The following is a 13,729-nucleotide window of genomic DNA, read 5'->3' as shown; positions in this document are numbered from 1 at the left end:
AGATTTTCATCCTAGGGAAAAGGTTTTTCCTTACAGCTAATAAAAGCTCCCTTTTTCCAGCTTGCATCTGCTGAAGAATATTGGGTCAAAATGTCCAATTTCTCTAAAATGCCAAGAGTTCACTCTTTACGTAGGCTGTACCATGTCCATTTCTAATTTTGATTTTTAGTGTGATCACTTGAGAGGACAGAGTAGGAAGTACAATAATTTAGATACACAGAGTAGGAAGGAGTAGAAGAAAGAAAAAAAATACAGGCTAAAGGAGAGGATTAAATCAATCTCCAGAGGACAATTGGTTCTCTAGGGAACTCCAATAATGAAATCCACAAATGTAGGACAGGCTAAGAAAGACTGGAAGTGGGACCTGAGACAAAGGTCTGGAGGTTAAAATAGAAGCGAAATTAATAAAACGGTAATCTCTGATTCAAAGCATACAATCCATGAATGACCTAAGGAACCTGTAAAAATGACACTGAGGAAAGTTATTCAGAAATACTAACTAGAAATACTAACTATCCTCACAGACTCCTAAAGCCAGAGCATGAGCAATTCAGAGGTGTTTTATACATATAAATAAAATCACCTCTCTGTATTATTCCATAACTATCTTCACATCACTGGGAAATCATAATGTGTAAGAGGAAAAAAAAAAAAGCCTAAAACTTTAAAACATATCAGCTAAAAAAGTGGACTTTTACCATAAATATTAAAAGAAAAACCTTCAGTTGAATGAACATCCTTTGCCATTTCCCATCACCATCCCTTTTCCATAACTGGAGTAAATATGTCATAGTTTCATATTCTTAAAAATTTGGTTTGCTCAGATATAGAGGAAAATCTGTTTCCAAAATCAGAACAAGCAAGCTGCTCTTCAATCCACAAGTTCAACCATGGAATAAAAAAAATAAAAAAAAAAGAGAAGTGCTTTCACAGCAAGTCCTCGCAGGGTCCCCGCTGATGCCATTGCTCTGCCTCCATTACAGGAACCTCACCCAAATCTCTTCTCCAGATCCTATAACACGACAACTACAGCTTGTTTATCGACACCCACAATAGCACAGCAGCTCTCAACTGCTTCAGATCAGGGTAGGGTGAAAAAAGGCACAGTTAAGTGAGAACCAAAGGTTTCCAGACAAAATCTTTACCTTTACCAGACTTTGACAAGAGCGCTGCAACTAACAGCTGGGCTTTTGTTAAGAGATAGAGATTTACTAACTACAGAAAGAAGAGGATCCTCAGGTATTTTTTTTCCCCAGAAGAATATGCTGGTATACATTGCTAGAGAGAAAAGGGTGTCACCAGCTGCTGATCAACAGCCCTCTGAAATGGTCCACTGGGGTTTGCTTTCCGACTGGGTACTGAAAGAGCCCAAACTTCATCTTGTGACAGCCAAGGTAGGGATCGGCCCCATTTGTGTACCAGCGTTGCGTTGCTCGCTCCAGTTGCTCATCCCTAAGATCAGCTCTGTGTGCTAAACAGGTCTGTCTTATTGGGTACCAACAAGACCAGAGCCCAAGCTCTGATGGTTGTCACCCATACAAGTCAATAGCATAATCTGCAGCCAGCTTCCCACCAGCGTGCAGTAGCTTAAAAACCGCAAACTGGTAACAAAAGATGGGAGGCAAAATCAGAAGCAGAAATCTGAGAGAAGGACCCAACCGTTCACCCTTGTAGGAAAACTTCTGAAAAATGGAGTCTTTACCCTAGAAGAAGAGCATCTGACAGATGATGTGAGATAACTACTATAAATATCCAACAAGATGTCAGGAAGAAGCTTGGGATCAATAACATCAAATATTCAAAGAGGAAAGTAGGTAATAATGGCTCACATGAAGAAAATGGGGGGGGAAGGAGGCCCTGAGTGCAGATCAACAATAGGAGATGGTTCAGAAATCAGTCAATCAAAAGTGAAGCAACACAAAGAGCATAAAATATCTCTTTGGGATCCCACGCACCCCTCACCCCAAATGCTTCTTTCCAGGCTGACCCTTAATAAATTTTCTGATATCTAAGTAAGAAACTCTGAAAGGTGGAATATGGTGGTTGTCCTGTAATGAGGTAATGCTCCCAATCTCGTTCCTTAGCAAGATGTGCACATTCAGACATAACTGGTTCAATTACAGTAATACTGTCCTAAAGGTTTTAATTCAGCTTCAGTGGAAAGTCCCTGTAAATTAGAATCTGGCTGTAACTAATCCTTAGAAATTCAAGGATACCTGCAGTTAATTGTTTCTGTTTATGATTAAAAGATGGTTTCCACATGCATTTTCATACAGTTTGGGGCTACTTGGTTAAAGTCCACACCAAAAACAGAATTCTGCCATTTCTGTAATCTCTGTGTATGTACATAACAATTTAGCCTTCTGCAGCATCCGAAAGGGCTAAATCCATTGCTGTACAGTCTGTGCACACAGGGGAACTGCAGTGCTGGAAATGTTTTGCCATTGCTTAGGGCCTCTCTCTGTAGGTAACTTCAGCTCTGCAGGTGTGTGATTGGAAACGTTAGCCTACGGATATTGCCACACTTCGGCTGTATCTACAGTTATTCATGTTCTTCCAGGCGTATTAAACTAGTAGTCAGCTGGCTAGCCAAATCCACTTTCTATTTTCTTAGTACGAGCACCCATGGGAAGAACGAGATTAGATTACCCAGGGCAGCATCACATGACAATGTTGTTAATAAAGGCAGTTGGTTCTCTATGGGCACCATTTTTTTTTTTATCCTTACAACATGATATTCAATACATCTCCACTGTGTGAATGATTTATATAAGGAAATGGGTAAGAAGCAGATACTGTTCTTAAAATCTAATGACACAACTGTTGCATTTAGCAGTAGTTCACAATAAAGCTGCAGCTGTCAGGGTATTATTCATTGTTCAAGGACCTTGTCAGCCACTTCTCAAGAATATATATGAGTGAGGAAAGACAGGATTATGGACAATGCAAGAAAAATTCTAGGCAGAGCCTTCCCTGATCTGAAAAGATCCGAGTCTCCAAGACCCCCCCAAAACGGGGGTGTTTTAAACCTTGCAGCTACCAAATGACCCAGTCTCAAATCACCCATCAGTGACCCATACCTTCATGCCACCCCTAATTTTTAATTTTTTTCCCTTTAAGTTGCATGTCCCTATGCATGTTGTGCGACCACAGCCATTTCAGATGAAGCCGTAATTATGTACGCTACTCACAAGCCTTTCAGTATGTCACCTTTGGCGTAGGCAGATGATGAACGCTCATGAATTTTACTATAGCCCTACTCATTATTCAGCCAAGGCTGTCTGTACCTCCCAAAAATAAAACGCATAATGGTTGCTTGTCATCTGCTGCAGCACAAACTACTTTTAAGAGACGACAACCCCTTTTTAATAGGAAGAAAGCGCAACTTTTCATTTATCATCAGCAAGAGTAATAATAACAACTACTGACCTGTGACAACAAATGCACCATTTCACAAACTCAGAGAAAGGCAATTAAAATCTGAGGTGGCCAGATATTGCAGACAAGCTAGAAAGACGTGTAAATTGATGTAAGTAAGGGAGTCTTTTGAAAGAACACCAGTTTAGCAACACGGGAAGAAACGAGTAAATACACAATTCTGTACATTATGCTGAATTACATGAACAGGTTTCATAACCCCACCTTGTCATACTAATTCCATTTAAAATATTATCCTATCCTTCTCAAAGCTATAAACCCACAGGTTTTAAAAAGCAGGCCTTGAAATACCAGTAGAAATATATCTGAGAAGAAGAAATTACAGATAAAGCCAAGACTGCCCTGCTTTTTAAGAAGTTTTGATGACAGCACACGGCAGTGCGCAAGCATCTGCTCTGCATCTCTGGACCGCTACAGACTCCACTCGTGGGTTTTGATGTCCCCCCCCTTTCACGAGCTGAGCTGTCTCAAGGCAGGTGTCCAAGCAGCATTCGATACAACATTTGAGCACAACATTATGGTTTTTCATGGAAAAAATACTCATCTTTGCTCCTTCTTAATTTCAGTCCCTTGAAGTCAATTTTCCCAGCCAGTGACACAGCCTGAATCCTAACACCTGCAGGTGAGGCTTCTGGCCCTGAAACCAGCCAGCCGGTCTCTCTCCCCCAAAAAACTCGCCTTCCTCCCAAATTCCATCAGCCAAAACCTAACGGAAAGAGGAGACTGCTATGTTGCCAGACTCCATAATTGACCCAGTATCCTGACAGTTCTCCTGTGCCCAAGAGCAGTCGGTGCACCGTGCTGGCACGGCTGGTGATGCTCTTGGCCACAGCCGTTCCTTTGATTACTGTCAGCTACTGCTGCTTAAAACCATGACTTTCTATGCCGTGTATAGCATTGCGTTACCATCCAACAGAGCCAATCAGAAATTAAAAAAAAAAAAATCCTGATGAACAACAGAAGAGTCCCGTACCAGCCTCTCCCACTAAAAATGGTTTTGGCCAAGTAATTCATTGCCACAATACCAGGTGCCACAGGACCTCAGCAGGTTTTGCACTGAAGGCACCAAGCTCATAGCCCAAAGCCCTGCATGGCCTCCTCCAGCTCCTCTACCCAAACTGAGGGTCTGAGAGGCATTCAGGTGGGGCAGGGACACCACGCCTGGCAAGAGGTGTCATGGGGGGCCGTGGCTGCTCCCCTCCCTTCCAAGTCCCATGGCAGGTCTCCTCCTGGCAGATATAAAAGTAGCTGCCAAGTACCTGCTATGGGCTAACCCCCTTCTGGGGGTCTGGCCCATGCCCTCAGCTTCAGCTTGCATGGGGTCAACATCCAAATCTGAGAGCCAGAACCACCCTGGCTCTACTGCAGCCCCATCCTCTCCAACATCCCCCTCTCACTGCTTTTTCCTCTTAACACCTTGGCAGGGCTCCTGCATGCTAATAAGACAGCATTGGGCACTTGCCCAGCCAGTCACTGTCTCGGTATTAATTCAGATTTTAGATACCCCATGCAGCATCTCTGGCTGTTTGCTGGATGGTTGGCTCACCAGACACACAAAATCTGGGGCTTGGGGATAAAAAGCAGACAACACAGCCCTAGCGTAAGAAAGCACTGCTTCTGAAAGGCAGTCCTGCTTGATTTCATCTCTTCGTTACCTCTAGCTCTACAGAGAAAGCAGGCAGACGTTTTAGATTCTAATCGCTGCCATAAAAAAAGTAGTAACAATAATAGCAAAGTAAGTGTTATCAGGCAGAAGAAAGCAAATAGCAACATTTCTTAAACTGTGTTAGAGAAGAATAAAACAAGTGGATTTTATGATCTTCAAAAGTCACTTTAGTGGACTGAGTATAAGTGATAAAATTGTTTCATGCCTCTTATAGCAAAATTGAAGCTAGAAACACGTATAATAGATAAAATTATTCCCAGTTTCCTAATAATAGGCAAACCTGTTTTATATAAAAAAAAGTTAAAGAGTGACAATCAAAGTGGATTTCAGAAAGTTCCTTGTCTTCCTTTGAACTATTATCAAATAAACGCAAGTTTGTCCCTTTGGAGCTCTAATGAAAATCCCATCAAAATTTATTTACAGAACACTGAGACATAGTACAAGCTAGGACCGTTAAAAGAATTGATTTGCCTTAAACAATTATTGAGATCGCATTTGTCAGTCGCATTCTCACGCTGAAGTCTGCCGCGTTTCAGACCACTCAGCAGTAAGATGCTCTCGCAGCGCTTCAGGCTAACAGTAGTCTTTCCTTTGGGCATCTGCCCACGTGCCCCTGGATGAGCAGAAGACACCACCGTGCATCTCTGCAGCCTGGCACTGGGGTGCTCACCCTGCAGCGAACCTCCCATCGCTCACCCACCAGCTCTGGCAGCTGCTGCTGGGACAGCTGGGGAGGATGTTTCTCCCAGGTCCTACCCTGGAGGAGGCAGCTCCAGAGCAGGATTTGACAGCGCGTGTAAAACCAGCTGCAGTATGCAGAAACAGGCAGGGTCAGGCCCACAAGGCGTGTCTGACTCCCCTCCTCTCCTCAGCTAACACGGTTTTGGGATGTGAAACCTCTCCCATCCTCTGCTTTCCTCCTGGCATGTGAGATACCTTTTCCTCTAGTTACAGCTGAAATGCAAGACTAAATAAAAGACAAGATTTGGCCCAAACAGTGCAATAAAATTCTGCAAATAATAATTTGTCTAAAAAAAAAATTTAAAATAATCAAGAATTAGAAACCATCCACTTGTTTTCTGTCAAATTCAGCAAAGCATTTGAAATAAGAATTGCTAGGAAGCTACAGCCAAAAAAACGGTGGAGAAAGAGTCACTACCAACTTGCTGTATGTCTCTGAGACTGAAGGAGTAAAGCAGATGAGAAGAGCAGGCTCAGTTCCCTGTCACTCGAGAAAGGGTAGGACAGAGCAGACCTCCCCACGTGCCTGGGATATGCCCTAAACACCGCACTGTGCCACATCCCCAGGTGAGCTGGTCTCTCCTGCTAGCCCTGTTTGAAGTGTATGACAAGAGAAACAGGGCAAGAGAGGTTGACTGTCACTGAAGGACAGCCAAGATTCAAACCTATGCTTGAATTTGGTCCCTATTTCCACAGTTCCGTTTTGACTGATGATGCCAAACTGGAACTGAAAAATGTTTGAGCATCAAAGGAAGTGCTTCATTCAGCTCAAAATGAAAAAGGTGTTACTAATATTATTACTTATTTAGTTCTAATAAAGCTGGAGTGAAGACAGACCAACTTAAAATGGATTTGAACTGAAAGCAAGAGTGCGCATACAGTGCAAGGAGCGCACCTGAAGATGGACACACAGCTTTGCAGCCACCACCCTCCTCTGCATCCCAGTTCAACCTTCCGCTGCTTGCTCAGCTTCCCCTGAGATTTGTACAGTTCGTTTACACTTGGCACAGATTCTCCTTCCGTAGGTGGGAACCCTCATTCTCCCACACCTCTGCCACTCTCATCTCTCTAGGCTGCAAAATGTGCTTTTTAAAGGTGGAAAGACCTGGCATCACAAGGCTGTTTTTGAGACACACAACACCAAGCATGACTGCTCTTTGGCTTTATACAGAGGCTTGGAGAAGAAAAACATATGTTTTAAATGCATCTTTTAAAAACAGAAGCCCTTGTGCCCCCAGGAGCTGCACCAGGTTTCCCAGAGATGCCAGGGAGGATGCTGCCCGGAGTGGGTGTGAGCGCAGCATCAAGCACCAGCTCGCTGGGACAGTCAGTGCCTGTTTCCGGGCGTCACTCAGTTTTCCTCTGACACTTGCGTGTCACCTTTACACACGTCTTTGCGCCACGTGACGGGAGCAGCAGGGAAGCTCCTTTCCCTCTGCCACCGGCTCAATCATGTTTTAAATACTGGCTTTGCAGTTGTTCCTCAGCCGGTAATGTTATTCTTTCTCTTGTTCGTTAACAAGGTTTAAACAGAAATTAATCGTGGTTGACAAGGTGCAGAAATGCTTAGAAGATAATATGATTTTACTGGCACTGTGAACATCAAAATATATACACGTGCTGGGAAACTGCATCTCTGAACATGAATGCTTAAGTGACCATTTGTTTCTGATATGACAGCTTTTATTTGCCAAGGAAGACTAAGCAGTGACCTGATGCTTCACGCAGGAAATACATCAATTTTAAGTGTACCATAATACTCCTCGGACACCCTATTTTTGGTTTCTTTTAAATACCACTCTTCAGATAACTTCGGGATGAGAATCTAATTATCTTTCTCAATCCACTGGGAGGGAGAAAGGGGTTAATTATTTTTCAGTTTTATTTAGAAATAGAATTACAATGAGCAGCATGAAACCAAAACATATTAGCCACAGCAGGAAATAGGACTTAATATAGAATTTTTTAAAAAAATCTACCTACCTTAATGCAAAAAGTATTAAGTGATGCAAACTCTTATAACAGGCAGACTTCTTTCTAATTTTGTTTTATTTAAGCCTGCCTTCTAAACATCTGCGTGCTGATGTGAGATGAATATCTAAACCAGTAATAACTGCAGCTAGATATTACATGAAAAGATTCATACCTATCGTTACCTACTACTGCTTTTCGGCCCTAAGGATTGCACAGAATTTACAATCTGTGGCTGAAATACAGTACATAAAAATGCAATGCTCCATCCATCACTGATGCAGAACCGGTTCAGGCATGAAACATGATAGCAGTTTAACTGCAACAATGCACCAGAGTTTAAAACAAGAAGTTATTAAATCCTATTATTGATATTTGGGTAGGCAGAATGTCACTGAAGGGAAACTTTTCTATTTTCTCCTCTTCTCAAAAGGCAAATAAACTACTGAGAGTGGCATAAGTGGTCAAAAGCTCAATTAAAATTTTAACCTGAGAATTTAAACTTTTAAAAATCAAGTTGAAAGCTGCCTGCAATGCTTAGCAGGCCTGCATTGAGCTTGTTTCTCAGCACTTCAGACCACTTCCCTTTCTCTTCATGGGGGGTGCTACCCAAGCTTGGGACTTGGGGAGGAGATCAGGATTACTCCTAAAATGCTTGGGGAGGCAACAAACTTTTCCCAAGCCAGAAGCACTTAGAAACTGGGATTCAGAGTTTGTCACCTACGTCCTACAATCTGAACACACTCTCTTCAGCAAAAGCAGGGCCAACAATCCCCTAAAGGGAAACAAAAACTAAGCAGCTTTACATTTATTTTCTGGTATTATTCAAAGTCGATTGCAACAACAGACACTGTGACTAAACTTAGGGTGACACATGAAGAGTCAGTGAGGACAGAAGACAAGCTACCAAGCCAGCACAGATACAGAGATGTCTACTGATTTGTTGCTACATGCAAAAGATCCAGTGATAAACAGAGCAGCCGCCTACCTGTACATCCTCCATGGCAGGTAAATGTAGGTCAATAGGGCACACAGCTCTCAAGCTAGCTGCTAAGCTGGTGGCCCCAAGAGCAGTAATTCTGCACCCGTACCTCACAGCTGACTGTGCACTCAGCTCTCCTCGTACCAAATGATATCCCAATGGTGACATGTGCTGTGTGAACAGCGTGCCAGGGAACGCTATTCCCAGCAAGGAGCAAGAAAGAAGTCCTCTTGACTAGCATACTCTGAAAGCTTCCTTAACTACTTCAAGCCAGAGGCTGGGTGAATTTTCCTAACAAAGCTACCTGAAAGCATCCTTCTTCTATACCTCATTACCCACATTGCACTGCTTTTTATATTGCGGTCTTAGAGATCACCAACAACATACAGGTGGCAGAGAGCACACTGAGCCTTCAACAAGTAACAGGGGCAAAAGCACCTGGTTTCTATCCACTCTAACGTATTTACATGAACTTAGCTTCTAAATCAACTTTTGCGTGACTTAAGCTGGATTACAAGATGCTGTGGCTGAAGAGCTGAGTTTAGCTGCTCGTCTCGGTCTGGGTGGCATTTTATGGAGTGTCAAGGATGTGGGTTTGGCTGATCTCAACCTCAGTCCCTCTGACTCGAGTTTGAAATATTTTTCCATGTTCCATCAAGGCATTTTAAGGCATTTTGGGAATTTTGAGCACAGGTTAAACTGTCTGAACCTACATGGCCTGTACACACAGAGTAACAATTGCATGCACATGGCGACCAGTGCCAGTCGCATACTGAAATCACATAAAATTTAATCTACAGTGAAGACTTGCTGTCTGAATGCTGACCAGAGCCAGCCCTGGTCTTAACTCCAGCACACTTTTAATTGAAGAAGATATGTTTTAAAGGACAACACCTAAAAAGTAATCTCAAACTGCCTTCACTGTGCCTTAGGCACAGTCCTTTTTTCTTTTCTCCCAGGGTATCTCTTGGCTATAACCTGACAGATGTCCCTGCATCTAGTTTGAGCTGAGATGTGGTAAGTGACAGCACAACCATGGGTAATCTGTTGAAGTGAGGCTGCGGCCATCCTGCACTGGCTGAAGCTGACATGAGAGAAGAGGATACTACCTACATCCTAATTTCTTTGATCTAGCCTTCTCCCTCACCAGCATAACTGCTGTCATAATTACTATCTTTAACTCTTCTGTCAAGCTCATCCACATTAGCCCATGCAAAAAAAATCCCTGCTTGGCACCCAAGGTACCACGGCCCACCTGGGAATGTTTCCAGCCTTTGCCAGTGTGGTCCGTTGACCCTGGCTGGGGGCCAGGTGCCCACCAGAGCTGCTCTATCACTCCCCTCCTTCTCTAGACAGGGGAGAAAAAGTACAACGAAAAGCTTATGGATCGAGATAAGGACAGGGAGAGATCATTCACTAATTATCATCACGAGCAAAACAGGCTGAACTTAGAGAGGGAATGCATGTAATTTATTACTAAGTAAAACAGAGTAAAGGAATGAGAAATAAAACCAAATCTTAAAACACCTCCCCCCCACCCCTCCCATCTTCCCGGGCTCAACTTCCCTCCCGGCTTCAACCTCCGCCCTCCTCAGCAGCACGGGGGGATGGGGAATGGGGGTTACGGTCAGGTCATCACACGTTGTCTCTGCTGCTTCTTCCTCCTCTCATCATTCCCCTGCTCCAGCGTGGGGTCCCTCTCACGGGAGACAATCCTTCACGACCTTCTCCAACGTGAGTCCTTCCCATGGGCTACAGTCCTTCAGGAACTGCTCCAGCGTGGGTCTCTTCCATGGGGTGCAAACCTTCAGGAGTAGACTGCTCCAGTGTGGGTCCCCCACCGGGTCACAAGTCCTGTCAGCAAACCTGCTCCAGCGTGGGCTTCCCATGGGGTCACAGCCTCCTTCAGGTGTCTCTACCTGCTCCAGCGTGGGGAGGGTCCTCCACGGGCTGCAGGTGGAAATCGCTACACCCCCCATCCTTCCTCCATGGGCTGCAGGGGGACAGCCTGCCTCACCATGGTCTTCACCACGGGCTGCAGGGGGAATCTTGCTCGGCGCCTGGAGCACCTCCTGCCCCTCCTTCTGCACTGACCTTGGTGTCTGCGATGTTCTTACATCTTCTCACTCCTCTCTCTGGCTGCAAAAGCGCTCTCTAACTGTTTTTCTTAAATATGTTATCACAGAGGCGCTGATATGGCTTGGCCTTGGCCAGCGGCAGGTCCGTCTTGGAGCCAGCTGGCATTGGCTCTATCAGACACAGGGGAAGCTTCTAGCAGCTTCTCACAGAAGCTTCTCACCCCTGTAGCCCCCCCGCTACCAAAACCTTGCCACGCAAAACCAACACAGCCAGGAGCATGGTTCATGATAACAGATGGACTTCCACTTTCCCGTGAGGGTAAGATGGCCCAGAGGGACAGTTCCTGCAGCACAGTTTTAACTCCTTAGGTAAAGCCATCTGATCACTTGTGAGCTTCTGGATGTGTTGGTGAGTTGAGTGCGGACAGACTTCAGTTGAATCCAACTCATATTTGTTTAATTCAGCCAACAACATGGTGCGTGCAGTAGGTCCGGTGTCTGAGACTTGACTGGTGTGAACACAACTGGTTGATATGATTGGCTATTGATATGATTTTAAATTGATGAGATGACCCTGTGTGTACCTATACCTTCTTAAATCTATTTGAATCTAGAGTGTAATTTTAACTGGAGTTAGTTTCTGTTTTGGGGAGATGTGGAAGTAATTGCACATTTTAAACTAACTGCACAGATAGCAGTTGTAGATACCCCAAATCTCTCTGCAAGTTGGGGACAGATTCATAAGAGTGGAAGTTGCAGACATGATTGACACACCAGTCAATTGCCTTCCTGACCAAAAGAGGAAAAATATCAGTTCTCATTGAAGTTTGCTTCCTTCATCATTACAGGCACTTGCAGATTTAGGATCACGGATGTATCTACAATACAGAAGATCTGCCTCTAGCAATTATCTTACACTGTGCTACAGTGCCACATGCAATTAGGGCTGGTCCTTCAACACATCAGACAGGTGTACTTCTTGTCCACAATTATTTTTCACCTGACAGCACCATAAAGGAAATCAGAGAAGACAAACAGAGAAAGCTAAAGCAAATGGGAGCGTTCACAGTGCTTGAGAAAGTGGAGAACCTGAAGAAAAAGAGTATAAGGTGAAGGAGGAGAAAGATCCCTAATCCAAACCTCGGAAAATTCAGACTGACTTCTCTCAATTACCATTAAGAGGGCGTGTAGAACATGTAACTGCACCATAAATGGGCTTTCAGAGATGCTCCTACGAGATGCCCAGCATCTCCGGCACTGGGAAAGGGGGACAGGAATGGAGAGGGACAGACACAGCCAGCTGGCTGGTGGGGACAACTCCATGCACGCAGCCATGGGGTTACGTTCAGCCTGATGCACAGCATCAGGCTCCCCGAGTTTCTGCCACCTCTGCATTCCTCTTCAGACAAACCACTTCCCTGCTCTCCTTGCTGGGCTGTTTGCACTTCCGTGAACCCACATCAGCATATATTTGGTGCTCGTGTAGCATTTTTCAGAGGCAGAGCTAGGAAAATAATCCGGTGCCCTTTGCCTGTCTCAGCAGTATCCCCGTGGGAGATAGCGTTGTGCCGCGGGGGACGCGCTGCCAAGTCAAATGGGGGCTGTGGAGGGTTAGGGAAAGGAAAAATGTTCCTGGAGATCAGAGAAATGGGGAATGAGTATCTTAATGTGTGAAAAATTGGTGTCACAAATGCACATGGACTGGGTAGCTATCAGTATTCGCAGGCTTCTGCTGGTATCAACAACCTTTTAATGAAGTTTATAAAGCTTCTTTTTCCAAATGAAAGAATACAGATTAAAACCAAAAATTTCTCTGAATCTGGATTGCGTGGGCTATTTTGCAGCCAGATCTTGTGGCTGCTCGAGCTGCCCTTCCCCTCCTCCACTTTGTTACAGGCAGAAGGTTGTGAATCTTTCCCATCTCCCTCACGTAATTGGGAACAGGATCCCGACTCTCTGTGTGCAAAGATATTTCATTTAAAAGACCGATTCAAATGATATTTGACCTGGCCAGGGTTTGTCATTTTTCACATAAGAAATAAGAGAAATATTCAGCTGCCTAGGAGATGCCTCTTCTCCTCCCCTCAAACATTCTATATACCAGTGGTGCAATGCAAGACGTGTGCAAAGTGAAAAAAAAAAAAAAAAAAAAAAAAAAGACCTCATCTGTGTATTGTAACTGTTAAAATAACCATCTCTTTCCTTTGCATGAGGAAAACGTGTGAATTTAGACATTAAATACCACGTATTTGAGAAACAGGCCAAGAAAGCAAGCCATCTGCCATCTAAAAAAACCATTGTAATAAATATGACACTCTTCCAGATTTTTATGAACTGCTTCCCACAACTCAAACAGATTAAAGGTCACTGAAAAGGGGGAAATGTATATTTGTGCTTAGTTTGCTTCCTTATGCTTTATGTTGGCCTAGAGAACATGAGATATTTTACTTTTGCATTTGGGGAGGAGGGCACAGAGGAGGCTGTGCGAGGACGAAGGGCCCTTTGCTTTAGAAATTGAAGGCAAATCATTCTTTCTTCCCTGGAGACCTCGACTAATCACAGAATCGGCACAAGCCACCAGTATGAAACCTGACTGATTGAGAGGACATATCAAAACAAAATAAACAAAATACTGTTTATTTTTCCTAGTGTCTATTTAACTTCAACGCTTTCTTTTTTAAAAAAAAAAGAGTCAGCAATCTCCTTTCCCCATGGAGACCTCAGTGCCATAACCAGAAGAATCAATAGCACTACCGGCATAAAGGACTTTATTTTAAAGCGAGAGGCTGGACTTTGTGTAACTACAGCAGAAGAGACCTTTCTTTTTCAGACCTTGTTAACAGGTTTCAAGGA

The sequence above is a fragment of the Balearica regulorum genome, chromosome 2 (assembly GCF_011004875.1).
Source record: "Balearica regulorum gibbericeps isolate bBalReg1 chromosome 2, bBalReg1.pri, whole genome shotgun sequence".
Lineage (NCBI taxonomy): Eukaryota > Metazoa > Chordata > Aves > Gruiformes > Gruidae > Balearica > Balearica regulorum.
This window is presented reverse-complemented; position numbering follows the sequence as displayed.